The 26,658-nt window shown below is 35.0% G+C and overlaps 1 protein-coding gene and 1 non-coding gene across 2 annotated transcripts in view; both read right to left on the bottom strand.

Annotated features, from left to right (window-relative positions):
* The window catches only part of LOC144581686 (uncharacterized), a 153,578-nt gene that overhangs the window by 20,140 nt on the left and 106,780 nt on the right, over nt 1-26,658 (bottom strand). The window lies entirely within an intron of this gene.
* On the bottom strand, nt 9,090-9,151 carry LOC118152570 (U7 small nuclear RNA). Its single transcript, XR_004741317.1, has one exon. It is a non-coding gene; the product is annotated as a U7 small nuclear RNA (small nuclear RNA).

The following is a 26,658-nucleotide window of genomic DNA, read 5'->3' as shown; positions in this document are numbered from 1 at the left end:
CTTAGAAAAAAATGTATAGGCAAATTAATAGCAAGAAATATAAATGTTTATTCATGAGAAATATGCTTTTAGTCATTACAAAAATTATCTGGACAAATAAATTTTGTCCAAAGGAAAGAAAGAAAATTTATTATTACCTGAAAACTCCCTTATTGCAATCTTTTTTTTGAATAGGTAAAAGCATTTCTACTATCAAAAGTGTTTTTACTAGGATAAACACATTAACATAAAGCAACCACAGAGACTAATTCACAAAAAGTAATTAATATTTCTTTTTCCTTTTCAAACAATGCTTAATTTTCTGTAAATTAAGGCTCACATAATACAAGAACACCCACCACAATATTTTTAAGCTATAGAGATAATATTATTTTCTCCATTTTTTTGTATCTTAGAAATCCCAGAATTTGGGCTAGTTCAAAGAGAGGAGCTTATCACATTTTCAGTCTTTTGGAGGCTTTTTCTCTTCAGGTGATTTCTATAAATCTCTGTGTTAGTTTCATAATAGTAGCTATTGCACATTAGTGATCATCACATGCAGGCACCAATCTAAGTGCTTTATAAAGTATATTTGACAGCTTTTTCATTTTTATTCTCACTAGACTCATGGAACTTTTGTATTATCATTATTTTATAAATAAGCAAACTGAGAGCCAGTGAATTTAAAAGATTTGCTCAAAGGCGACAGAGATAATAGGTAGCAGAGCTTAGATTCAAACGGAGTGATTCTAATATAAAAACAAAAGCTGTTAAGTTCTTAGCTACACTGTTTTTTGAAGTTAAAAGTTGGTAGATATTTTCTCACCAGTAAATATTTTTTTACCATATTTTCTTTGAAAAAATTACTCAATTTTTTCAACAGGATTCTTAAGAGATTGAGTTTATCTCTTGTTTCTCTAGATCCATCCTATTAGGTAGTGACAAGGCTAAAAGATGGTCCTTGTTGATGAAGCCACTTTTTTAGTCTGAACTCACTTCTCTTTAGAAATAAGCTTTTTCACATACATTGTTCTCTTGCCCCGTTTTTTATGCACCTGGGCCTTCACAGGATGGGAGAAATAGAAAAATTTCTTTCCACTGGACATGCATCTCTGGCACTAAATAAAAAGCATTGCCTTCATTGTTGCTGGAAGAAATAAACTGAAATTCAAAGTTTTGACAAGCTACCTGTTACTAACTTCCTCCCCATCATTCCCTTCCACCTTCCAACCAACCTTTGATTATACAAATTGGGATTAATTTACAGTGGGAATGTATTAATCATTTTTTATTTTGGAATTATCATAGAGTATCAAGAACCATGTGTCAGTATCTTAGTTTTAACATCCATGACCCTTGTTTTCCCCATTTTTTATATTCCCGTCTTTGCTCACTTTATACTATTTATGAAACAGTGTTTTGTATCATCCCTTGAATTTTTTATTCTGAAATGCCAAGCACTTTAATGAAAAATAAAAATTTTGACAATGTCAAAGTTTTCATATATTTAGAGCTGACATTTCGCCAATTTTGCTACATAGTGGCCTATATAAAAACTTTTTCTAAAATAAAACATAAAAACATATTAAAATGCTAAGGACAAATACAGCAGGAAGACAATAGATAACTGATATCCAATGAAAGAGAGAAAAACATTCAGGTGTCAAAGAGGAGCCAAAGCAGGCAGCTTACAAGATAAACTTAATCAGTCAGAGAAATGTGGGCAAGTTATATGACCCTGACAGAGGCCAGAGGCTAAGGTTTTAATTTCCATAATGAGACAAGAGATGTGGCCTTGACCTCATGTACCCTAAAATGGTAGAAATGAGACCCTTTCATGAAGTTAAGATCCTAAACAGGCTAACTCTCAGGAAGAGATAAGGACTCTTCTGTCCACCAGTTCAAAAGACAAAAAAGGAAATTATTTTTCCAAGAACACAAGAAGGTTTTTTGAAAAAAAAAATTTATTTGAGAAAGTAATTCAGCCTGTGTTATTTTATGGCATAGGAATCCCTGTGCCAGAAAGTTAGGGAATCATTCCAAACTATTCAATTTTTGAAATACATGGTAGAAAAAAATATAAAACTGCTCTGCATTAGTATATACAGGTCTAAACTGACAATTATTTTTGTTCAGCATTATTATCTGGATTTAGACACACACACACACAGTCATCAATAAAGCTGATTTAATCTTCAAAAAGTGCAAATCAGAAGAGGAAATATTCCAACATGAATGGGAATAAGCAGTAAAACAGCAGGGTAATTAGACCCCAAGAGCTTCAAATAATAGGACAATATGAAAGAAACTATAAAATAGGTACATTTTAAATTATTAAGGAGTCAAAAACTATAAAGAAAGACCAGACATTATTTTTAAAATCAAGGCAGAAAACTGAACTTAAGAAAAAATAAAAATTTGGGGATTAAATACTGAAATTAAAAACATAAAGGATGAGTTAAATAGCAGAGTGGATGGAGCTCTAGGAGGTTTGGGTTAAAGAACCGGAAGACAGTTGTGAGGAAACTATCCAGGAAAAATGTAGTGAGAGAAACGAAGGGATAGGAAATATGAAAAAGAAGAGAAAAAGCATGGAAAATGAAAATGTCCAACATATAGAATATAGGAGCTCCAGAAGAAAATAATAGAAAGAATAGAGTAACAACACATTCAACGTGACAATGTTTGATAATTTTCTCTAACTGATGAGTCATAGGAATCCTGGTTTAAAGTTTGTTATTGTTATATTCTCTTTGGAAGAGCCCAGGACACAGTAACAAACATAAAGCTACTCCAACACTCCTTTTGCTAAAACTACAAAATACCAAGACTAGAAAGAAAATACTAAAAACAATCAAAATGAAAGACAGTTTGTCTGCAAAGGAACAATAACAGTCTCTCAATAGACTCATAATCAGCCAAAAATAGAGGTCAGAGAAAAATGCTCAAGAAAAAGCACTGTCAACCTAGAATTCTGTAACCAGTTTAAATTTCATTCAAAGGTAAGATCAAAAAGTTACAGGAAACACAAAGAATAGGTTAAATAATTCTATGAAGTAATCAAACAAATCCTATAAGTGGATAATTTTCAAAACAACTGGTCTGATATCTTCAAGTAATCAATGTCATGAAAATAAAAGAAGAAAGATCTTTTGCTGGATTTTACGAATTTAAGATATATAACAAATAAGCATAGTATGTACTTTTTGGTTGGATTCTGGTTTTAAAAAAAGAGGTTAAAAACTTTTTGGAACAATTTAAAATATGAATACATAGTGTTAGTTGATATTAGAGAATTGTCGCTTATATTTTATAATAAAATTTTGTGTGTATTAGAGCTATCCCTAATTTAAAGAAGCACATTGAACCATTTTCATTTAGGGGTAAAGTAACATGATAGCTGTACATTTATTCAATTATTTATTTATTTTTGAGACAGTCTCACACTGTGTCACAGGCTGGAGTACAGTGATGCGATCTTGACTCACCACAACCTGTGCCTCCCAGGTTCAAGTCATTCTCCTGCCTTAGCCTCCCCAGTTGCTGGGTTTCAGATGTGTGCCATAATGCCCAGCTAATTTTTGTGGGGTTTTTTTTGGTAGAGATGGGTTTCACCACACTAGCCAGGCTAGTCTTGAACTCCTGACCTCAGGTGATCCACTTGCCTTGGCCTCCCAAAGTGCTGGGATTATAGGCAGGAGCCACTGTGCCCAGTCTGTTTTTAAGTGTTTTAGTTAAAGGGTGTGTGTGTGTGTGTGTGTGTGTGTGTGTGTGTGTGTGTATAGAGAATGCACACATGGCAAAAAGTCAAGTAATTTAAGTCTGTTATCTAGACTCAAATTGTTGAGTCTAGATGATAAGCACATGGGTGTACATTTTCTCTCTACTCTTCTATATGTTTGAAAATTCTCATAATAAAAAAAATTTTAAGAGAAAGTGTAATGTAAAGATACTCTCATTCAAAGACTGAGACAGCTTTTTGCCAATCACAAACTGCACCAATGGATTTATTAATAAGTGAACTTTGATAAGAGGGAAATTGAACTGAGAAAACAATGGAGAACAAAGAAATTGGTAAACATAAAATATACACAATGACAGTAATGACTACTAGAAGGTAGGAGGTTAAAACAAAGATGGAAATAAAACATTCACTTGAAAGTTTGAGGGGTGATACAAAGAATGTATGCTAAAATTCTAAAAGTTTCTTACAAGAAATGTAGAGATGCTTACTAACTTGAAGGTTTTTTTAAAAAACATCTATGAACATTTAAAAGTTATGGTGTTCATTAGAAAGAAAAAAGTATAACCTCAAAATAAAGAAAAAAAGAAAAAATCAAGTTATTCAAAAATCTAAAGCAGGAAGAGAGAAGCAAGAGTAAATGAAAAATTAAACATAAAATAGTATAAGATAATAAAAATACTTCAGTTATTGTAATAAGTATATATACACTTAAATAAGGTACACTTAAAATTTCTCATATGGGATGTGAAAACTAGATGCTATTTATGAAATAGGTAACAACTATCAAAACATAACATTCACTGGGGTCTATTGGGGGGGAAAGGGGAGGGCCAGTGGGAGGGGGAGGTGGGGAGGGATAGCCTGGGGAGAAATGCCAAATGTGGGTGAAGGGGAGAAGGAAAGCAAAGCACACTGCCATGTGTGTACCTACGCAACTGTCTTGCATGCTCTGCTCATGTACCCCAAAACCTAAAATCCAATAAAAAATTAAAAAAAAAAACATAACATTGAGTTTTCTAATAGTTGCAAGAGAATAAAATAGCATAATACAATTTACATAAACTTTTTCTTTCTTAGAGACTCCAGGAGATATATAAACTTTTAATACACACATGAAAACAACACTAACCACATAATTTTATTCAGAAATAAAAAGGAACAAACTTCTGGTCATTTTTGAAAAGATAAAATTACAGATTAGCAGTTTCCAAGGGCTAGGGATAAAGGATAAAAGGTAAAGCTAGAAAGGAGTAGCAAGAAGGAGTTCTCCATGATGATGAAATAGTTCTGCATCTTGATTGCTTGCACGAATCTACACATGTGATTAGAGTAACACATATATGTAGTACCAATGCCATTGTAGACATATATGTAGTACCAAAGCCATTTTCCCAGTTTTGATATTGTATTACAGCTATGTAAGAAGTAACCATAAGAGAAAACTGGGTGAAATGTATACAAGCTCTCTCTGTTCTATCCTTTTCAATTTCCTGTAGATTGTGAATCTATAATTATTTCAAAACAAATTTTTTAAATACTATATGTTGCTTTAACTAAAGATGTATATAGTGGAAGTATTAAAATATCTTGGTATTGTTTGACCTTCTGAAAGTTATGTGTTTGATTCTTAAAATTTGCAGAATAATAAGAGCAGTGATGCGGGAGATAGAAACTGTAAATAGCTTACAAGCAAATAAAAATGTTGGGCCCTGATGTTGTGTCAAAATTTATATGCATGTGCAAACTAAACACATATTGAGACGTTCTCCTTGATTTGTGATAATTCTTCATTCATTTCACTCCAATCTCAAACTCAGAGGGAACTGTAATATTCCAGTTTAAGCAGGGAATACAGGCATTCCTGACTCAGCATGGTTCCCATGTACATGAACTTCAGTTACCATGGATTGGTTAAATAACACTGTCCCCCAACAACATGATTCAAATTTCAGTTACCACGGTATATTAAATGTGAGTAATTGCATAAAGTATAAACTTCGCTGCCAGCTCTTCAGTCCACAAATCACTACATAAATAACAGATGTGTACCATGATCAGTGAACAATCACATCACTTCTTTCAAAGTCTGTTGGTGATCGATCACTGAGCATTTGCTATTCGGTTCACACAGTCATGTCGTGTCCTTGTCTCACAGTGACAAACAGGTGACGCTTTACAAAAATGGATAATCAAAAGAGGGAATTAGCCAACAAAGATGCAAGTGCTGGAAATGATAGAAAAAAAAGATAAAGTTGGAAGTGAAATTAGAATCACACATAAATGGAGTTATAGAAGAAATAGTCAATTGTGTGTGTAAACAGCTGCCATTAGAGAGACTCAAGCAAGAGGAACTTAGTGAAGGCAAACAAATGAGAAAAATGATTGCAGTGAAAAGGATGAAGATGTTCATATCCCAGAGGAAGTAATTCTAGAAAAAAGTTTCACATAAAAGGAATTTTCAGAGATAATTTACGTCAAGAGTTAATTGAATAAAATGTGGGAAGCTGAACCATCTACTTGAAAAACATTGTATGAAAGTTTGCCAAGGCAACTATAAGTTATGCAGCAAGTGGACAAACGCTGGTCAACTACAAACACATGGGAAGATTTTACAAGCCAATAAGACACATTGATTCTCAATATTTTTAACGCTTTCAGTTACAGTGCACTAAATATAGTTTTATTCTTTTTTCATCTCCCTATACATGTATAACCATGTGCATATATATATATAACTTTATGCATCATAACCCTATATATACATGTACAACCAATAGTAAGACAGTTTTTAATGTTTTGAGGAAAATAAAGATGGCAGAACAATTATCATTTTTCCCATTGATTATTAAAATCATTTTGCACAATTATTTTTATTTTTATTTTTTTTAAAGATGGGGTCTCACCATGTTGGTCAGGCTGGTCTTGAACTCCCAGGTGATCCGCCTGCCTTGGCCTCCAAAGTGCTTGGATTACAGGCGTGAGCCATCATGCCCGGCTTGTGCAGTTATTTTTATTGCCTCAATACTACTGTGTAAAACAAAGACTGCTGGTATAGAAGGGGGAGAATCTAGTTGTGCAAAAATTATGTAAAGACTCCCTTCTTCTTTTTAAAAATATATTTTCTTTCTGACTTGTGAGGTATATAACACAAATAGGACCTACTAATGCTTCTGTATTAACACTTGATGGTGTCATTTGACAGTCATATCCCCTTTATAATGGTCCTTCAAATATTTTAAGCAATCGAGTCCTTATATCAAATGAAATCTGAAGTGGAACAATTTACAAAACATCAAATAAAGATTATACTTAAGGTTTTTGGTTTAGGAAGCTAATTTATGAGAATTTTGATGAATTGATAACTATACATGGGAACCATAGTCGATTTCTTATGTATAGCCAACAGCATTCATTTCCTCCCTACATTTTATCTTCATTATTTAAAGCTATATATGGACAGCTACAAATACTACCAGTTCAAGTTACCCTTGAAATCTCTGAATACTCAATGAAGCTGAGTTGGCTAGTCTATTTGACCACCTGCGTGAGTGAAACTTCACATAATAATAATAAAACCTTCCCTGGTTTAATCCATAATGTGCACAAAAAAAGTTAACCTAGCAGCACAATTCTAATTCTAGCTACTAGTGTTAACCAATTTATAGTATATATGAATTTGCATCTTTTTTATCATGTTTAAGTAAACTAAAACATTTGTTAAAACAGTCCAGGAACTGCTGAAGCATCGAGGGACTTCACGAAACGAAATTCAGAAATCATTTTCTTTTATTATGCACACTTCTGATAAGTGCAGTTGGCATCAAAAGTAAATTTGTACACCATTGTAAAGAAGTATTCTTAATTTTTATTTCACTTGATATTTCTTTTACAAGCTTCTATCCCTGTCTTACAATGTTATTTATTCCTGATTCATTACATAATATCTAGCCATCAAAGAGAAAATGGTTTCACCTTGCTGTGAAAGAAATCAGTTTGGTTTCAGAGGATCTACATATAATACATTATTAAACTATTTTTAAGTATACATTTTTAGATTTATTAAAATTAAAGAAAATATTATAAAGAAGCTATGTTATAAGGAAAGTAAATTTGTGTAACTCTTTCAGAAGCACTTTGGAATCAACAGTCTTTAAAATCTTCATTCCAATGACCAATGTTAGTATGAGGCATTTATCCTGAGGAAAGAATCTGATCTATGTGAAGCCATGGACATATAAGGTTTATTGTTGAGGAATAATTTATAAAAATCAGTCACTGCCTAAATTACCCAATATTAAGTAACTGGTTAACTAAGCCATGGCGTTTATATACAACTGAATGGTATAATAACAGGAACACATGTTCACAAAATATATATATAGTCTTACATAAAAACAGAATGAGGGCCGGGCGCGGTGGCTCACGCCTGTAATCCCAGCACTTTGGGAGGCCGAGACGGGTGGATCACGAGGTCAAGAGATCGAGACCATTCTGGTCAACAAGGTGAAACCCCATCTCTACTAAAAATACGAAAAATTAGCTGGGCATGGTGGCGCGTGCCTGTAGTCCCAGCTACTCAGGAGGCTGAGGCAGGAGAATTGCCTGAACCCAGGAGGCGGAGGTTGTGGTGAGCCGAGATCTCGCCATTGCACTCCAGCCTGGGTAACAAGAGGGAAACTCTGTCTCAAAAAAAAAAAACAAAAACAGAATGATAAGTTGTATTAAACTTTAATTGTATTTACCTGCAGGTAATGCAAGAATGAATGCTTTTTCTTTCTGCCTATCTATATTTTCCTATAGAAAATTAAAACATATTGTGTTAAAATTCTTTTTAGAATAAGTAATAAATGGATTTAGCTGTTCATTTGTTTTTAATGAAGAAGAAAACAAAAGGAAATATCAGTAACTGTATATAGGCAAAACCAAGCCCTGTTCTACTTAACCTCCTTATCCACAGGAGATATGATTGGGGGCAAGGGAAAGGCAGGAAATTGTGAAGTTCAGTTTAAGTTGTGTGGTGATTCTAATATGTCTTTAAAATACTGGCCAACTCTTATGGGAATGACATTTGAAAGGTAAGATGTAATACTATACTTTACATTTTCAATAAACAACAAATAAATGAAGGTTTAATTCCAAAACAGGTAGGACTAAGACTATTAGTATCAAACTCTTTTTAAAAGTGAGGAAAAAAAAAGAAAATGTGGGTAAAACACTAACAATAGAAATTAAAGACAATGTCATAAGGCTTGCCAATTTTTGAGTATTACAGAAGTATCAAGTATAAAATATAACCTTCTGAAAAAGCCAAAGAGCTAGTAACACTGATTTTAGTGTTTTTTGTTTGTTTGTTTGTTTGTTTTTTAGAGGCTTTCTGGCAAAAACTGGAAAGCCTGCTAGACAAATTCTAAAAGAGCTGTAACACTGGTAACACTGATTTTAATAGAAGTATAGACAGAACACAGTGGCTCACACTTGTAATTTCTGTACTTTGGGAACCCGAAGCAGGCAGATCACCTGAGATCAGGAGCTCAAGACCAGCCTGGTCAACATGGTGAAACCCTATCTCTACTAAAAACACAAAAACTAGCTAGGCGTGGTGGAGCACACCTGTAATCCCAGCTACTTGGAGGACTGAGGAAGGAGAATCGCTTGAATTGAGGAGACAGAGGCTGCAGTGAGCCGAGATTGCACCACTGCACTCCAGCCTGGACAATAGAGTGAGACTCCATCTCAAAAAAAAAAAAAATTTTTTTTTAAATAAAAGTATAGATGGCATCTCTCTTTTTTGTTGAGGGTGTGACAGTCATCTGTGTAACTCAGAGGACTATCCATTTAACTTAAAATTGACTCCAAATTTGCTCTTTATATATTATTCCCCATATAATTTTAATGGCTCTTAATGTCTAATTATAATAGCTCTAAGTGCCAATTATGAATCCTGAGGTAGTGTTATGACCTTTCCTCTTATTTGTTCATTTTCCATCTGAGGGAAGGATTGTGCAACCCAGGAATTTAAAAGCTGAAGATATCACTGTCCTTCCAATTCTGCCTTTTATAAGTCACTGGTGACTAAAAAAGAAGAACTGATTTCTTTATATTCATCAGGGGATGAAATCAAAAAGACTAGATTAAGAGCATAAACATGATTGAAAAATCAATTGTTTTTTAAAGGTGAAGACAGATACATATACAAAGGCAGATGTTTATTTATTTGATTTATATATTTCTATATTGAGGTGTGTATCTAGAGAGATGTATACAGATATATAGGTTTTTATCTTACAGTTTCTCAGACTCAGCACCATTGCTATTTCTGGACTGGATAAGTCTTTGCTGTGGGAAGCTGCCTTGTGCATTTCAGAGTGGTTAGTAGCTTCCCTGGCTTCTACCCATTAGGCGGGAGCAGCAGTAAACTCCCAAGTCATGGCAACCAAAAATGTCTCCAGGTAATGCCACATGTCTCCTGGGGAGGAGGGGAGGACAGGGGAGCAAAATTGTCCCTGGTTGAGAACCACTGATATAGATACATAATATATAAATATATACATATATATGCAGATCATTTCAAATGCTCATGCACTTTAACCCTAGTTGTTCTAAAAATAAAACTACTGAACATTCTTTTCAAAATTAAAAAATAAAGAAAATAAATAAAAATGATAATCAGAACTATAAATAAAAATTATTAATAAAAAGGGCTTGTGGTGGCATGCTTTATAATGGATAAATTGTTTTAAATGAAATTGAGTTAAATATTCCAAATTTAGATGAATGATTATGCAAATTATGATAAATTCAGAGTGAAATATTAAGATTCTATGAAAAAATATGTGTAGTAAACAGATGTTAACAATAAGAGGAATGTATATGATAATGTAAGCAAAAAGACTCTAAGAATACAGGTTCCTTTTTTAATGCACTAAAATACTGAATGGTAGTATCATGAAGTAGTCTCTGGATGGTAGGATTGTGAGAGTTTGACTGATTGATGAACAGAATGATTGCCTTTTGCCCCTTTGTGCTTTTCAACACTTTCCAAAATATAAATTACAATAGAAGTATTTTAAGATATTTCTCGCTGGGCGCAGTGGCTCACGCCTGTAATCCCAGCACTTTGGGAGGCTGAGGCGGGTGGATCACTTGAGGTCAGGAGTTTGAAACCAGCCTGTCCAACATAGCAAAACCCTGTATTTACTTAAAATACAAAATTAGCCAGGCATGGTGGTACATGCCTGTAATCCCAGCTACTCAGGAGGCTAAGGCAAGAGAATCGCTTGAAGGAGGTTGTAGTGAGCCAAGATCATGCCACTGCACTCCAGCCTGGGCAACAAGTGCAAAACTCCATCTCAAAAAAAAAAATTTTTTTTCTCTAATAGATATTTCATAAGACAAATAAGCTTCTCCTTCTAAACCAGAAGTGGTTCTCAAAGGAAACATGTAACTTGGATGGCAAAGCAGGACCCTTCTTGGTTAGGAACTTTTTGAGACAGCTTATTTACATTATAGTTAGGCTTCATCTTCAGAGCCTGAGTACAATAAGAAAAGACAGAAGCCCGTCATGCCCACCAAGGCAGCTGTTAACAAATCCCAAGGTAATTTCATCGCCCCCTATCTTGCTGCACTCACAATGGAGAATATTCCAGAATGGAATTTGCCTATGGCTTTATTATTTACTGTTTTATAACAACTTAACAAAATGGAAAAATACCAACACATTTCTGCTAAATGTGGTTATATCTTATATAAGACTTCTTTAGTAAAATAGTATAATTTTATTAAGAAAGAATCAGGACGAATCTCTACAAAACAAAACTAAATAAACTAACCAAACTGAATGAAAAGAAATAAAATCAGATAGAATAGAAAATTATCAAGTATTGGTTTACCTAAGTCTTTTCTTAGGGAATTTATCTTTAAATAATATTAGTTTATCAGTGAGCTTCTGTTTCTGTATTTCTCCATATTCCCTTTATTGGTAAGTTGGTGGTCTATAAAAAGAGCCCTTTTTCAAAACATATAACTGTTTATTTTTTAATGATTTTTTAAAAATAAATGCAAATAGACTGAAGGCAGCAAAATAAAAATAAATAGCTCTAACCTGGTTATTCTAGTAAAAAGAAAATAAATAAACAGCTCACTCTACTTCAACCTCTAGTCTCATTATCTGAATGTTAATAGTTTCTTGGGTCTCATTACAGAAATATTGGGTACATATACAAATTCAAATATGCAGACTCACAAACACACATACACTTATTTATATAATCATTTTATATATGTGGAAATATAGTGTGTTTTTGTACTGCATCATCTTTTCTTCCTTAGAAATACGTATTGGAAAGCCTTTTGTGTTGGCACATAAAACTAAACTTCATTCTTTGTAACAGGAAAATGTTACTGCATGTATGGTTTTACCATAACTTACTCAACAGTTTCCTACTGATGTATCTTAGGTTGCTTAAAGTTTTCACATTAGAATTTGCTGAAATAAGCATCCCTGTGCACATATTTTTGTACCGTTTTGTATTTTTGTAATACAATAATTTGCAATATTTTGTATTATTAGTTCAAGTAGGATAAAGTTGCAGATTTCTGGGCCAAAGACATATGTATTTTAACTTTTGAGAGATATTACCAAGTTACTGTATATGAAAATTTACACCAACCGATGTTCCCATAAACAGTGTATAGAAAGAACTGTTCCCAAAACTTTATCTTGTAGGGTATTTTATAGTTGTAAAGTATATATCCCAAAAGCAAACACCATTTTATTCAGAGTTAGCCATCACATTTTGATCATGTATTCTTCCATGTTATTCTTGCCATTAGAAGTATTCATCTTAGTTGTATAGTTGATATTTAAATGTTAAATATTTAAGGTATAACGGACATTAAGGTATGTCCTGGGCATTAGCTACAAAATCTAGTGGTAATGAATTTTGTCACTCCCATTGTAATAGAGGAAATAACTATATAATCTAGTTTCTGGAATCTTAGGACATATATTAAAACAAGTTTTGATGCTACATCCAAATGTACTAATCAGAGAATTGTTTTTAAAGAAATAAAAAAGGGGTCATTCATTTGTAATGGGATTCTTTGATTTCCATTTATATTCTTTTTTCTAAAAATAATTTCAAAATATTTTTGGCATTTCCTCATGTCCCTCTGAAATAACTTTGAGATTGTTATCAGTTATTTTACTAATATCTCCCAAAATGTGTATTTTTCAAATTTTAGTAAGAAAATTAGTCTCCTAATTGTTAGCAATATAAGGGTAAATAATTTCTTACCTGAAATTCTTGAGCTTCTCCAATACCTCTCTTGAAAGCTCTACAAAGTAGAAGCTGTGAAACATATGCTACGTCCAGGAAAGAAATCTTTAAATTTTGGATGCAAGCACAAAGCTGTTGCTCTTTTAGAAGAGATTTTTCTCCACTGCAAACCAGCATGGGCACAGTCTAGTTATAGCCCTCAGAAAAGCTGTGCTGTGATATATTAATTTACACCTACTGTGCCCTTAAATGAGAAGTCAAAGGCCACATACTGGGCACCTAACTTTTACTTCAACATGAAACAGATTTTATATTTACTAGTACAACTATTTAAGGTATGGTGCCTGGGAATTTACAGTATAACCAAAAAAAAAAGAGAGAGAATTTATGGTACAATTAGCTAACTCATGATGCCAGAATGTCCAAAATAAACAGTGAAAGAAATCATCAACTTGACCTTGAAAATTTAATCAAATAATGAAAGTTATTAATTACTTTAATTACAGCCATCAGTCAATGGCTGTAATTTAGGTAATTAAATTTTCACACTAATTTTTTGAAATTAACGTAAATAAATCATACTTTGTGGCTAAAAAACTACTATGCTTATTCTTATTCCATAAAGTAGTATTCTTCATTCTGTACATACCTTTTAAAAAGATGGCATTCCATTTCTCAAGTACAAAACAATAAAAATCATAATTTCCTTATTAGAAGTAGTCCCTTTTAATTACAATAGCTGTGTAGTTTTTACTAGAAAATACATACTTCCAAGAATAATATGCTATTACTGAGGCACCATTTATTCCACCCCATATCACTGACAGCTTCATCTGCAGCAGAAAATGATGATAGTTTCCAGAATGCTGACAATTTTGGGTCAAAAATACCCTGAGGAAGAGACACCTTCATCCAGTAAGAGTCAGTTGATAAATGTCTCAGCATCTTTGCCTACTGATGGGTGACTTTAAGGGAAGCTTCTTGGAGGGTCCCCAGTGGGATGTGACCACAGCAGTTACCCACACATTATTGCATTCTTTATTACCTTATCTCTCCTGCCTGTGCTTGCAAGGATGTCTTCCCCTGAAAACTAACTGCAACCAAGTCCTTGCCTCAAAGCATGCTTTGCAGGTAACCCAAATTAAGAAAAACAGCTTAAAAGTGATAAAATCATATTACTCTTTCTTTGAACAGTTCAGAGGTATATAGTCAAAGGCTAATAGGGTGGCTCTGCCATTCTTGACATGTAGCTTCTGTACCAAATTACAGGATGGCCCAAGTTGGCTGGTCCACTTCTCATCAGCTCCCAGACTATGGAAAAGGAGGAAAAGCAGAGTGCCCAAGACCATTTCTTTTAAGAGCATATCCTAGAAATGGTAGACAACACTCCTGGATCTTTGGATAAGACCAGATCACATGGCTACACTTGGCTACAAGGGTGGCTGGGAAATGTAGACTGTTTGGCAGTCATGTACACAGGTAAAACTCAGGAGTTCTATTTTTTAAGAAAGAGATAAAGGATATCAGTGACAAATACCTGCACCTTTATAATGCCCTGTATTACTTTAGACCATTTACATTTCATGTGATTATTGGTAGGATTATGTTTAAATTACCAACTTGAAGTTTGTTTTATTCTTTGTTCTCTTTTCTCTTTCTCTGACTTCTTTTGGATAATTATTTTCTATTGTTCCACTTTTTCTTTTGTGAGCATATTAGCTATACATTCTTGTCTCATTGTTTTAGTAGTGGAGTAAGGGCTTTTAGTATCTGTCTTTAACTTATCACATTTTGCCTTCAAGCAATATTATGCCACTTCACATGGAATGCCCTACCATTTTTCCCCTTTCAGCCTTTGTGCTATTTTTGGTATATAATTTAATTCTATAGATGTATAATCCCCACACATTTTTTGTTTAGACAATTATATTTTTAAAATTTTAATAATAAGAAAAACAGTCATATATTTACCTCTGCAATTGGCATTTCCATTCTATATTTCTATCTAGTGTCTTTTTTCCTTCTTTTTTCATTTTTTCATTTTTATTCTTATAATTTACTTTTTCTTTTTGCTATTTCTTGTTAATCTGGGTTTACCACATTTTCCTTCCTTATAAAGGACTTCCTTTAGCATTTCTTTCACTGCAATCTACTGATAATGAATACTTTCAGCTTCCATATCTCTGAAAAACTAACTCATTGTCATCTGTGAAAGACATTTTTGCTAGGTAGAGAATTCTAGTTTTGTCTTCCAGTACCTCAAAGGTGTTCTTAATTGTATTCTTCCATGTGTTGTTTTTTGAAAGGAAATCTGCTGTCACTCATTTTTTTTTCTTTTTATATAATGTCTTTTTATTCTGGCTGCTTTTAAGATTTTATCACTGATGTTCAGCAATTTGATAAGTGCCTTTGAGTCATTTTCTTCATGTTTCTTGTGATTAGGATTATTGAGCTTCTAAGATCTACATCTTTATGGTTTTCATCAAATATTTAAAATTTCATCCATTAGTTTTTCAAATATTTTTATATACCCCTTCTATTCAGGGACTTAAATTACTGTATATTAGTGTTTCTTGAAGTTGTCCCATAACTCACTGACTCACTGATGCTCTTGCTTTTTTTTTTAAATTGCATTTTAGGTTTTGGGGTACATGTGCAGAACATGCAAGATAGTTGCATAGGTACACACGTGGCAGTGTGTTTTGCTGCCTTCCTCCCCTTCACCCACATTTGGCATTTCTCCCCGTGCTATCCCTCCCCAGCTCACCCCCCATTGTCCCTCCCCGTTTTTTTAAGTATTTTCTGTATGTTTCATTTTGGACAATTTCTTAAAGTTGTATTTATCTTTAATTGATATATAGTAATTGTACATACTTATGGGATACAGTATGATGCTTTAATACATGTATGCATTGTATAATGATCAAACCAAAGTATTTAGCATATTCATCACCTCAAATATTTAATATCATTTCCTCATAGTGAGAACATTCAAAATTCTTTCTTCTAGTTGTTTTGAAATACACAATATTGTTAATTATAGTCACCCTACTATGCACTACCACACCAGAACTTATTTCTCCTATCTAACTGTAATTTAGAACCATTAACCAATTCCTTCCCATCCTCTCCTCCCCACTATCCTCCTGAGCCTCTGTTAAACACTATTCTATTCTGTACTTCCATGAAATCAGCTTTTGTAGATTCCACAAATGAGTGAGATCATGCAGGGTTTGTCTTTCTGTGTCTGGTTTATTTTGCTTAACAAAATGTCCTCTAGGTTTAACCTCGTTACCACAAATGACAAGATTTCATTATTTTATGGCTGAATAATATTCTACTATGGGTATATATCAATTTTTTAAATTATACTTTAAGTTCTGGGGTACACGTGCAGAATGTGCAGGTTTGTTACATAGGTATACACATGCCGTGGTGGTATGCTGCACCCATCAACCCATAATCTACATTAGGTATTTCTCCTAATACTATCCCTCTCCTAACCCCCCACCCCTCAGGCCCTGGTGTGTGATGTTCCCCTCCTTGTGTCCATGTGTTCTCATAATTATTTTTATCCATTCATCTGTTGATGGACGCTTAGGTTGGTTCTATAACCTGGTTATTGTGAAGAGCGCCACAGTAAATATGAGAAAGCAGATATCTCTTTGACATATGGATTTCGTTTTCTTTGAATAAATACCCAGTAATGAGATTGCTAGATCATACGACCATTCTATTTTTAATTTTTTGAGAAACCATCATAGTTTTCCATAATGGCTATACTAGTTTACATTCCCACCAACAGTATATAAAGGTTCAGATTTCTCCACATCCACACCAGCATTTGTTACTTTTTGTCTTTTTGATACTAACCATTACAATTGGGGTGAGGGGTGATATATCATTGTAGTTTTGAATTGTATTGTCCTGATGATTAGTAATGTTGAGCATTGTACAATATACCTGTTAGCTACTTGTATGTCCTTTTTGGAGAAATGTTTATTCAGGTCTTTTGCCAATTTTAAAATCAGATTGATGTTTTTGCTACTGACTTTTTTCTTATTCCGTTTAACAGAATAAAGTTGTTTGTTCTTATATATTCTAGATATTAACCCCTTGGCAAATGCATGGTTTGCAAATATTTTCTCCCATTCTGTAGGTGTCCTCATCATTCTGTTGATTGTTTCCTTTCTTATGCAGAAGTTTCAGTTTGATGTAGTTATATTTGGCTATTTTTTTGCTGTTGTTGTCTGTGCTTTAGAGTTCAGATACAAAAAAATTCTTGCTCAGACAAATGTCATTAAGTACTTCCCCTACGTTTTCTTTTAGTAGTTTTATAAGTTGGGCTTTTACATTTAAGTAGTTAATTCACTTTGAGTTGATTTTTGTATATGGTGAGAGATAGGGATCTAGTTTCGTTCTTCTATGTGTGAATATCTAGTTTCTCCAGCACCACTGATTAAAGAGGCAGTCCTTTTCCTCATGTGTGTTCTTGGTGCCTGTTTTACAAATAAGTTGGCTGTAAGTGCATGAATTTATTCCTGTGTTCTCTATTCTGTTCCATTGGTCTGCATATCTATTTTTATGTCAATACTATGCTGTTTTGGTTGCTATCATTTTGTAATATATTTTAAAGTCAGATAGTGTGATGCTTCCAGTATTATTCTTTTTACTGAAAATTGTTTTAGCTAATTTTATGTTTTCATAAAAAATTTAAGAATTTTTTTATTTCTGTGAAGCATGACACTGGTATTTTGATAGAGATTACATTGAATCTGTAGATCACTTTGAGTAGCATAGACATTTTAACAATATTAATTCTAATCCATAAACAAAGAATATTTTTCCATTTATTTGCATCTTCTTTTATTCCTTTTACCAGTGTTTTATAGATTTCATTGTAGGAATCTTTTTATCTCCTTGATCACATTTATTTCTAGGTGTTTTGGAAATGTCACTGATTTCTACCCCAGCTGCTTCTGTCAAAGCAAAGACCTCTTCCCAACATTGAGATATTGAATTTATCCATTTGCTTTAAACAGCTGGAACTTACCTCTGAATACCTCCTACTAGACTGAAGCCTGAACTGTTCAACCTAGTGAATATAATATAGGAGGAAAAAAATAAAAGTGCACCCTACTAGGAAATGAGATAAGCTTCATGAGACCGCTATCATTTCAGCCCCACAGGAGACTGTGAACCAATTCACACACCCAACACATAGCTACTACAACCATCATCTGAGAAAGCCATCATACAAAGATCTTCTGTAACCCAGAACTCATATAGAGTCTTCACCTTTGAAAGTGCTCAGAGCCAAAGGCAGGCAACAATAAGCATTAAAGTTGCATCCACAAAGGGGAAAAAATTGTTTTAAATCAGTCAAATTAAAAATGAATTCACAAACAATTAGAAGTAATAGTTCCAAATCTGAGGAAACCAGAAAAATAATTCTATCAATATGAATAACACCCCGCAAAAGATCGCACTAACTCTCCAGTAGTGGCTCTAAAACAAAATGCAATCTTTTAAATATCAGATAAAGGCTGAGTGTGATGAAAGAAGGAGATACAAAATCCTAAAAATATGCATTTAACTCCAGAACATCCTGATTCATAAAACAATTACTACTAGACTGAAATGAAATAAAAATGGGGATATTAAAATGGACATTACAGAAATACAAAATATCATTACTGAGATGAAAATTGAGAGATTAAAACTGACATTACAGAAATACAAAATATCATTCCAGACTAACATGAACACCTCTATTTACACAAACTAGAAAATCTAACAGAAATGGATAAATTCCTGGAAACATATGACCCCCTCCCTTTAATCAGGGAGAAATAGAAATTCTGAGCAGACCAATAACAAACAATGTGATTGAATCAGTAATAAAAAATCTGCCAACAAAGAAAATAAGCCTAGGACAAGGTAGACAGCCTAATTCTACCAGATATTCAAGGAAGAACTGGTACCAATCCTACTCAAACTATTCCAAAAGATTGAGAAGGTGGGAATCCTCCCAAACTCATTCTACAAAGCCAGTATCACTGATACCAAAGCCAGGAAAGGACATAACAAAAAAAAGGAAACTACAGACCAATATCTCTAATGAACATGAATGTAAAAATTCTCAATAAAACAAGAGAGACTGAATCCAACAGCACATCAAAAAGATAATTTACCATGATCAAGTGGGTTTCATCTTGGGGGTGCAGGGATGGTTCAACATACACAAGTCAATAAATGTGATTCATCACATAAACAGAATTAAAAACAAAAACCATATGATAATTGTATTAGCTTATTCTCACACTGCTAATAAAGACATACTCAATACTGGGTAATTAACAAATAAAAGAGGTTTAATTGACTCACAATTTCACATGGCTGGGGAGGTCTCACAATCATGGCAGAAGAAGGAAGAGCAAAGTCGCACCTTATATGGCAGTAGGCAAGGGTGCATATACAGGGAAGAGCCCTTTTAGAAAACCATCAGATCTCGTGAGTCTTATTTGCTATCATGAGAGCAGCACAGAAAATAACCCACTCCCATGATTCAATTACCTCCAACCAGGTCCCTCCCACAACACATGGAGTTAATGGGAACTACAATTCAAGATGAGATTTGGGTGGGGACAGGGCCAAACCATATCATGCCACCCCTAGCCCCTCCCAAATCTCATATCTTCACATTTCAAAAACAATCATGCCTTCCCAAAAGTCCCCCAAAGCCTTAAATCACTCCAGCATTAACTCAAAAGTCCACAGTCCAAAGTCTCATCTGAGACAAGGCAAGTCCCTTCCACCTATAGCCATAAAATCAGAAACTAATAAATTACTTCCTAGATACAATGGGGGTAAAGGCATTGGGTAAATACAGAGTTTCCAGATGAGAGAAATTACCAAAACAAAGGAGCTATAGGCCCTGTGCAAGTCCAAAATCCAGTGGAGTAGTCAAATTTTAAAGCTCCAAAATGATCACCTTTGACTCCATGTCTCACATCATGGTCACACTGATGCAAGAGGGTAGTTCCCATGGTCTTGGGCAGCTCTGCCCCTGTGGCTTTGCAGGGTTCCACCCTTCTCCTGGCTGCTTTCACAGACTGGCATTGAGAGTATGAAGCTTTTCCAGGAGCACAGTGCAAGCTGTCAGTGGATCTACCAGTCTGGGATGTGGTGGATGATGGCCCTCTCTTCACAGCCCCACTAGGTAGCACCCCAACAGGGACTCTGTGTGAGGACTCCAACCCCACCTTTCCCTTCCACATTGAAGGATCTCCATGGAGGCTCTGCTCCCACAGCAATCTTCTGCCTGAACATCCAGGCATTTCCATTCATCTTCTGAAATCTAGGAGGAGGCTCCCAAACTTCAATTTTTGACTTTTGGGCACCCACAGGCTCAACACCACATGTAAACCTTCAAGGCTTGAGGCTTGCACCCTCTGAAGTAACAGACTGAGCTGTACATTTTAGCCACAGCTGCATAGAGCAGGGGAGTCCTGGGCCCCACCCAGGAAACTGTTTTTTCCTCCTAGGCCTCCGGCCCTATATTGGGAAGGGCTGCTATGAAGTTCCCTGACATGCCCTGGAGACATTTTCCCCATTGTCTTGGTGATTAACATTTGCCTCTCATTACTTATGCAAATTTCTGCAACCAGCTTGAATTTGTCCCCAGAAAATGGGGTTTTCATTTCTATTGCATTGTCAGGCTGCATATTTTCCAAACTCATATGTACTGCTTCCTCTTGAATGCTTCACCACTCAGAAATTTCTTTCCCAGATACCCTAAATCATCTCTCTCAACTCAAAGTTCCAAAAATCTCTATGGCCAGGGTAAAATGCTGCCAGTCTCCTTACACAGCAAGAGTGACATTTACTCCAGTTCCCAGAAAGTTCCTCATCTCCATCTGAAACCACCTCAGCCTGAACCTTATTGTCCACATTACTACCAGCACTTTGATCAAAGCCAATCAACAAGTTTTTAGGAAGTTCTAAACTTTCCTACATTTTCCTATCTTTTTCTGAGGCCTCCAAGCTGTTCCAACCTCTGCCTGTTACCCAGTTTCAAAGTTGCTTCCACATTTTTGGGTACCTTTACAGCAGCACTACAGTACATTGATATCCTTTACTGGTACCAATGTACTGTAGTAGTTTGTTCTCACACTGCTATAAGGACAAATCCAAGTCTGGGTAATTTATAAAGGAAAGAAGTTTAATGGACTCACAGTTCCACACAGCTGAGGAGGCCTCATAATCATAGTGGAAAGCAAAGGAGGAACAAAGGCATGTCTTACATGGAAGCAGGCAAGAGAGTTCCCCTTGTGCAGGGGAACTACCTTTTTATAAAACCATCAGATCTCATGAGACTTACTCACTGTCATGAGAACACCATATGAAAAAACCTACCCCATGATTCAATTATCTCTCATTGGGTCCCTCCCACAACACATGAGATAATGGGAGCTACAATTAAAGGTGAAATTTGGATGGGGACACAGCCAAATCGTATCCATAATCTCAATAGATGCAGAAACAGCATTTGATAAAATCAAGCATCCCTTTGCAATAAAAACCCTCTACAAACTGGGCATGGAAGAAACTACCTCAAAATTATAAAAACCATATATGAGAAACCCACAGCCAATGTCATACTGAGTAAGGAAAAATTGAAAGCATTTCCCCTAAAAACCGGTACAAGACAAGAATGCCCACTTTTACCATTTCTATTCAATATAGTACTGGAAGTCATAGCCAGAGAAATCAGGCAAGAGAAAAAAAATAAAGGGCATCTGTATTCATCTTTTTTCATGCTGCTGATAAAGACATACCCTAGACTGGGCAATTTACAAAAGAAAGAGGTTTATTGGACTCACAGTTCCATGTGGCTCAGGAGTCCTTCATCATGGAGAAAGGCACATCTCACATGGCAAGACAAGATAAGAGAGCTTCTCCAGCCTAGCCAACATAGTGAAACCCCATCTCTACTGAAAATCAAAAATTAGCCAGGCATGGAGGTGCATGACTGTAGTACCAGCTACACTGGAGGCTGAGGCAAGAGAATTTCTTGAACCCAAGTGGAGGTTAACAGTGAGCCAAGACCATGCCACTACACTCCAGTCTGGGTGACAGAGTGAGACTCCATCTCATACAGAGAGAGAGAGAGACAGAGAGAGAGAGAGAGGAAGAGAGAGAGAGAGAGAGCTTATGCAGGAAAACTCATCCTTATGATAACCATCAGATTTCATGAAACTTACTCACTATCACGGGAACAGCATGGGAAAGACCTGCTCCCATGATTCAATTACCTCCCAATGGGTCCTTCCCACAACACATGGGAATTCAAGTTGAGATTTGGGTGCGGACATGCCAAACCATATCATTCCACCCCTGGACCCTTCCAAATCGCATGTCCTCACATTTCAAAGCCAATCATGCCTTCCCAACAGTTCCCCAAACTCTTAACTCATTCCAGCATTAGCTCAAAAGTCCACAGTCCAAAGTCTTATCTGAGACAAAGCAAGTCCCTTCTGCCTATAAGCCTGTAAATTCCAAGTAAATTAGTTACTTCCTAGATACAAATGGGAGTGCAGGCATTGGATAAATACAGCCATTCTGAATGGGAGACATTGGCTAAAACAAAGGGGCCACAGGCCAAGTCTGAAATCCAGTAAGGCAGTCAAATCTTAAAACTCCAAACAATCCCCTTTGAGTCCATGTCTCTCATCCAGGTCACACTGATGCAAGAGGTGGGTTCCCACTTGGGTAGCTCTACCCCTGTGGTTTTGCAGGGTGGTATAACACCTGTCCTGGCTGCTTGCACAGACTGGCATTGAATGTCTGTAGCTTTTCCAGGTGAATAATGCAAGCTGTCAGTGGATCTACCATTTTGGGGTCTGAGTGCAAATTTTTAAAACTTTTATTCTTGGCTTCCCTTATAAAACGGAATGCCTTTAACAGCACCCAAATCACATCTTGAATGTTTTGCCTGCTCAGAAATTTCTTCCACCTGATACCCTAAATCATCTCTCTCAAGTTCAAAGTTCCACAAATTCCTAGTGCAGGAGCAAAATGCTGCCAGTCTCTTTCCTAAAACAACAAGAATCACTTTTGCTCCAGTTCCCAACAAGTTCCTCATCTCCAACTGAGACCACTTCAGCCTGGACCTTATTGTCCATGTCACTATCAGGCTTTTTCTGCATCTATTCAAATGGTAATATGGTTTTTGCCCTAAATTGTGTTAATGTGATGTATCAGAGATATTAATTTGCATATGTTGAACCATCATTCTTGTATCCTTGGGATGAATCCCATTTGATCATGGTGAATGATCTTTTTAATATTCTGTTGAATTCAGTTTGCTAGTATTTTACATTCCATGTTCATCACAGATATTGACCTGTAGGGTTTTTTTGTTGTTGTCTCCCTGTCTGGTTTTGGTATAAGATTAATGCTGGCCTCATAGAATTAATTTGGAAAAATTCCCTTCTCTTCAATTTTTAGAATAGTTTGCAAAAGATTCGTATTATTTTTTCATTAAATGTTCATTAGAATTCAGCAATGAAGCCATTAAGTCCTGCGCTTTCTCCAATGGGAGACTTTTTATCACTGATTCAATCTTATTACTCATTTTTGGTCTGTTTAAATTTTCTAATACTTCATGATTCAGTTTTGGTAGGTGGTATGTGTCCAGAAATTTATCCACTTCTTCTAGGTTTTCCAATTTATTGGTGTACAGTTGTTTAAAATAGTCTATCATAATGATCCTTTTGATTTCTGTGGTATCAGTTGTAAGGTTCTTCAACTCTGATTTTATTTATTTGAATCCTCTTTCTTTTACCTTAATCTAGCTAAGGGTTTGTCAGGTTTATTTATCATTTCAAAAAAACCAACTCTGTTTCATTGGCATTTTATACTGTTTCTTTAATCTCTATTTTGGATTTTTCTGCTCTGGTCATATTCATTTATTTCCTTCTACTACTTTTTAGTTTATCCTTATATTTCTAACTTCTTAAGGTGAAATATTAAGCTGTTTGAGATCTTTCTAATTTTTTGAAGGAGGCATTTATTGTTATAAACTCTCCTCTTAGGATTACTTTTGCTATATCGCATAAATTTTGGTAAGTTTTTTTTTCATTTTCATTTGTCTCATGACATTGTTTTCAATATTAGAAATATTTTATTTAAAGGAATATGGTATATCTTCAAGACTATAAACATTTAACTTTTATTTTAAGTTTAGGGGTACATGTGCAGATTTTTTATATAGGTACATGTGTGTCATGGGGGTTTGTTCTACAGATTATTTCATCACCCAAGTATTAAGCCTAGTACCCATTAGTTATTATTCTGATCCTCTCCCTCCTCCCACCCTTTACGTTATAATAGGCCCTAGTGTCTGTCATTTACCTCTATGTGTCCATGTGTCCTCATCTTTTAGCTCCCCCTTATAGGTGGGAGCTGAAAGTGTTTGGTTTTGTGTTCCAGCATTAGTTTGCTAAAGAGAATGACTGACATCTACATGCATGTTTCTGCAAAGACATGACCTCATTCTTTTTTATGACAACATAGTATTCCATGATGTATATGTACCACATTTTCTTTATACAGTTTACCATTGATGGGCATTTAGGTTGATTCCATGTCTTTGGTATTGTGAATAGTGCTGCAATAATCATACACATGCATGTGTCTTTATGATAGATTGATTTCTATTCCTTTGGGTATATGCCCAGTAATGGGATTGTTGGATTGTATAGTAGTTCTGTTTTTAGGCCTTTGAGGAATCGCCACACTGTCTTCCACAATGGTTGTTTGAATTTACATTCCTACCAATAGCATATAACCATTTCTTTTTCTCCTCAATCTGACCAGCAAGTTACTTTTTGACTTTTTAATATCCATCCCGACTGGTGTGAGATGGTATCTCATTATGGTTTTCATTTGCACTTCTCTAATGATCAGTGAGGTTGAGCTTTTTTAATATGTTGGCCATGTGTATGTCTTCTTTTGAAAAGTGTCTGTTCATGTACTTTGCCCACTTTTTAATGGGGTTGTGGGATTTTTCCTATAAATTTGTTTCAAGTTCCATATTGATGCTAGATATTAGACCTTTGTCATATGCATAGTTTGCAAATGTTTTCTCTTATTCTGTAGGTTGTCTGTTTCCTCTGTTGATAGTTTCTTTTACTGTGCAGAAGCTCTTAAGTTTCATTAGATCCCATTTGTCAATTTTTGCTTTTATTGCAATTGCTTTTGGCATTTTCATCATGAAATCTTTGTCTACTCCTATGTCCAGAATGGTATTACCTACATAGTCTTCCAGGTTTTTAGCTTTATATTTAAGTCTTTAATTCATTTTAAGTTAATTTTTGTAGAAGGTGTAAGAAAGAGGCCCAGTTTCAGTCCTCTGCATATGATTAGCCAGTTATCCCAGCACCATTTAACGAATAGAGAGTCCTTTCCCTTTCATTTGTTTTTGTCAGCTTTGTGGAAGATCTGATAGTTGTAGATATGTGGCCTTATTTCTGGGCTCTCTATTCTGTTCCATCAGTCTGTATGTCTGTTTTTTTACTAGTACCATGCAGTTTTGGTTATTGTAGCTGCAATATAGTTTAAAATTGAGTAGTGTGATGCTTCCAGCTTTGTTCTTTTTGCTTAGGATTGCCTTAGCTATTCAGGATTTTTTGGGGGTGTTCTTTCCTATGAATGTTTAAATAGGTTTTTCTAGTTCTATGAAGACTCTCACTGGTAATTTAACAGGAACAGCATTGAATCTATACATGCTTTGGGCAATATAACCATCTTAATGATATTTATTCTTCCTCTCCATAAGCATGAAAAGCTTTTCCATTTGTTTATGTCATCTCTGATTTCTTTGAGCAATGTTTTGTAGTTCTCTTTGTGAAGATCTTTCACTTCCTTGGTTAGCTGTGTCCCTAGATATTTTATTCTTTTTATGGCAGTATTGAATGGGATTGTTCCTAATTTGTCTCTCAGTTTGACTGTTGTTGGTATATAGGAATGTTAGTGATTTTTGCCATTGATTCTGAAACTGCTGAAATTGTTTATCAACTTAAGAAGTTTTTGGGCTTAGACTGTGGGGTTTTCTAGATAAAAGATCATGTCGTCTGCAGAGACAGTTTGATTTCCTCTCTTCCTATTAGCATGCCCATTGTTTCTTTGTCTTGCCTGATTGCCCTGGCCAAGACTTGCAATACTATGTTTAATAAAAGAGGAGTTTCCAAATTTATTTCTGCTATTGATTTCTACTTTTATTCTATAATGTCCAGAAAAGATGCTTGACATGAATTCTATTGTTGTAAATTTGTTGAGACTTGTTTTGTGCCTAACACGTTATCTATCTTAGAGAAAGTTTAATGTGCTGTTGAGTGGAATGTGTATCGTGCAGCTGTTGGATGGAATATTCTGTAAATGACTGTTAGGACCATTTTATCTACAGTGCAATTTTTTTTCTAAGACAGAGTCTTGTTCTGTCACCCAGACTGGGGTACAGTGGCATGATTTCAGCTCACTGCAGCTTCCACCTCCTGGGTTCCAATGATTCTCCTGCTAGAGTGCATTTTAAATCCAATGTTTGTTTGTTAATTTGCTGTCTGGCTATTCTGTCCATTGCTGAAAATGGGG

Source organism: Callithrix jacchus, chromosome 3 (genome assembly GCF_049354715.1).
Source record: "Callithrix jacchus isolate 240 chromosome 3, calJac240_pri, whole genome shotgun sequence".
In the NCBI taxonomy this organism is placed as follows: domain Eukaryota; kingdom Metazoa; phylum Chordata; class Mammalia; order Primates; family Cebidae; genus Callithrix; species Callithrix jacchus.
This window is presented reverse-complemented; position numbering and strand designations above follow the sequence as displayed.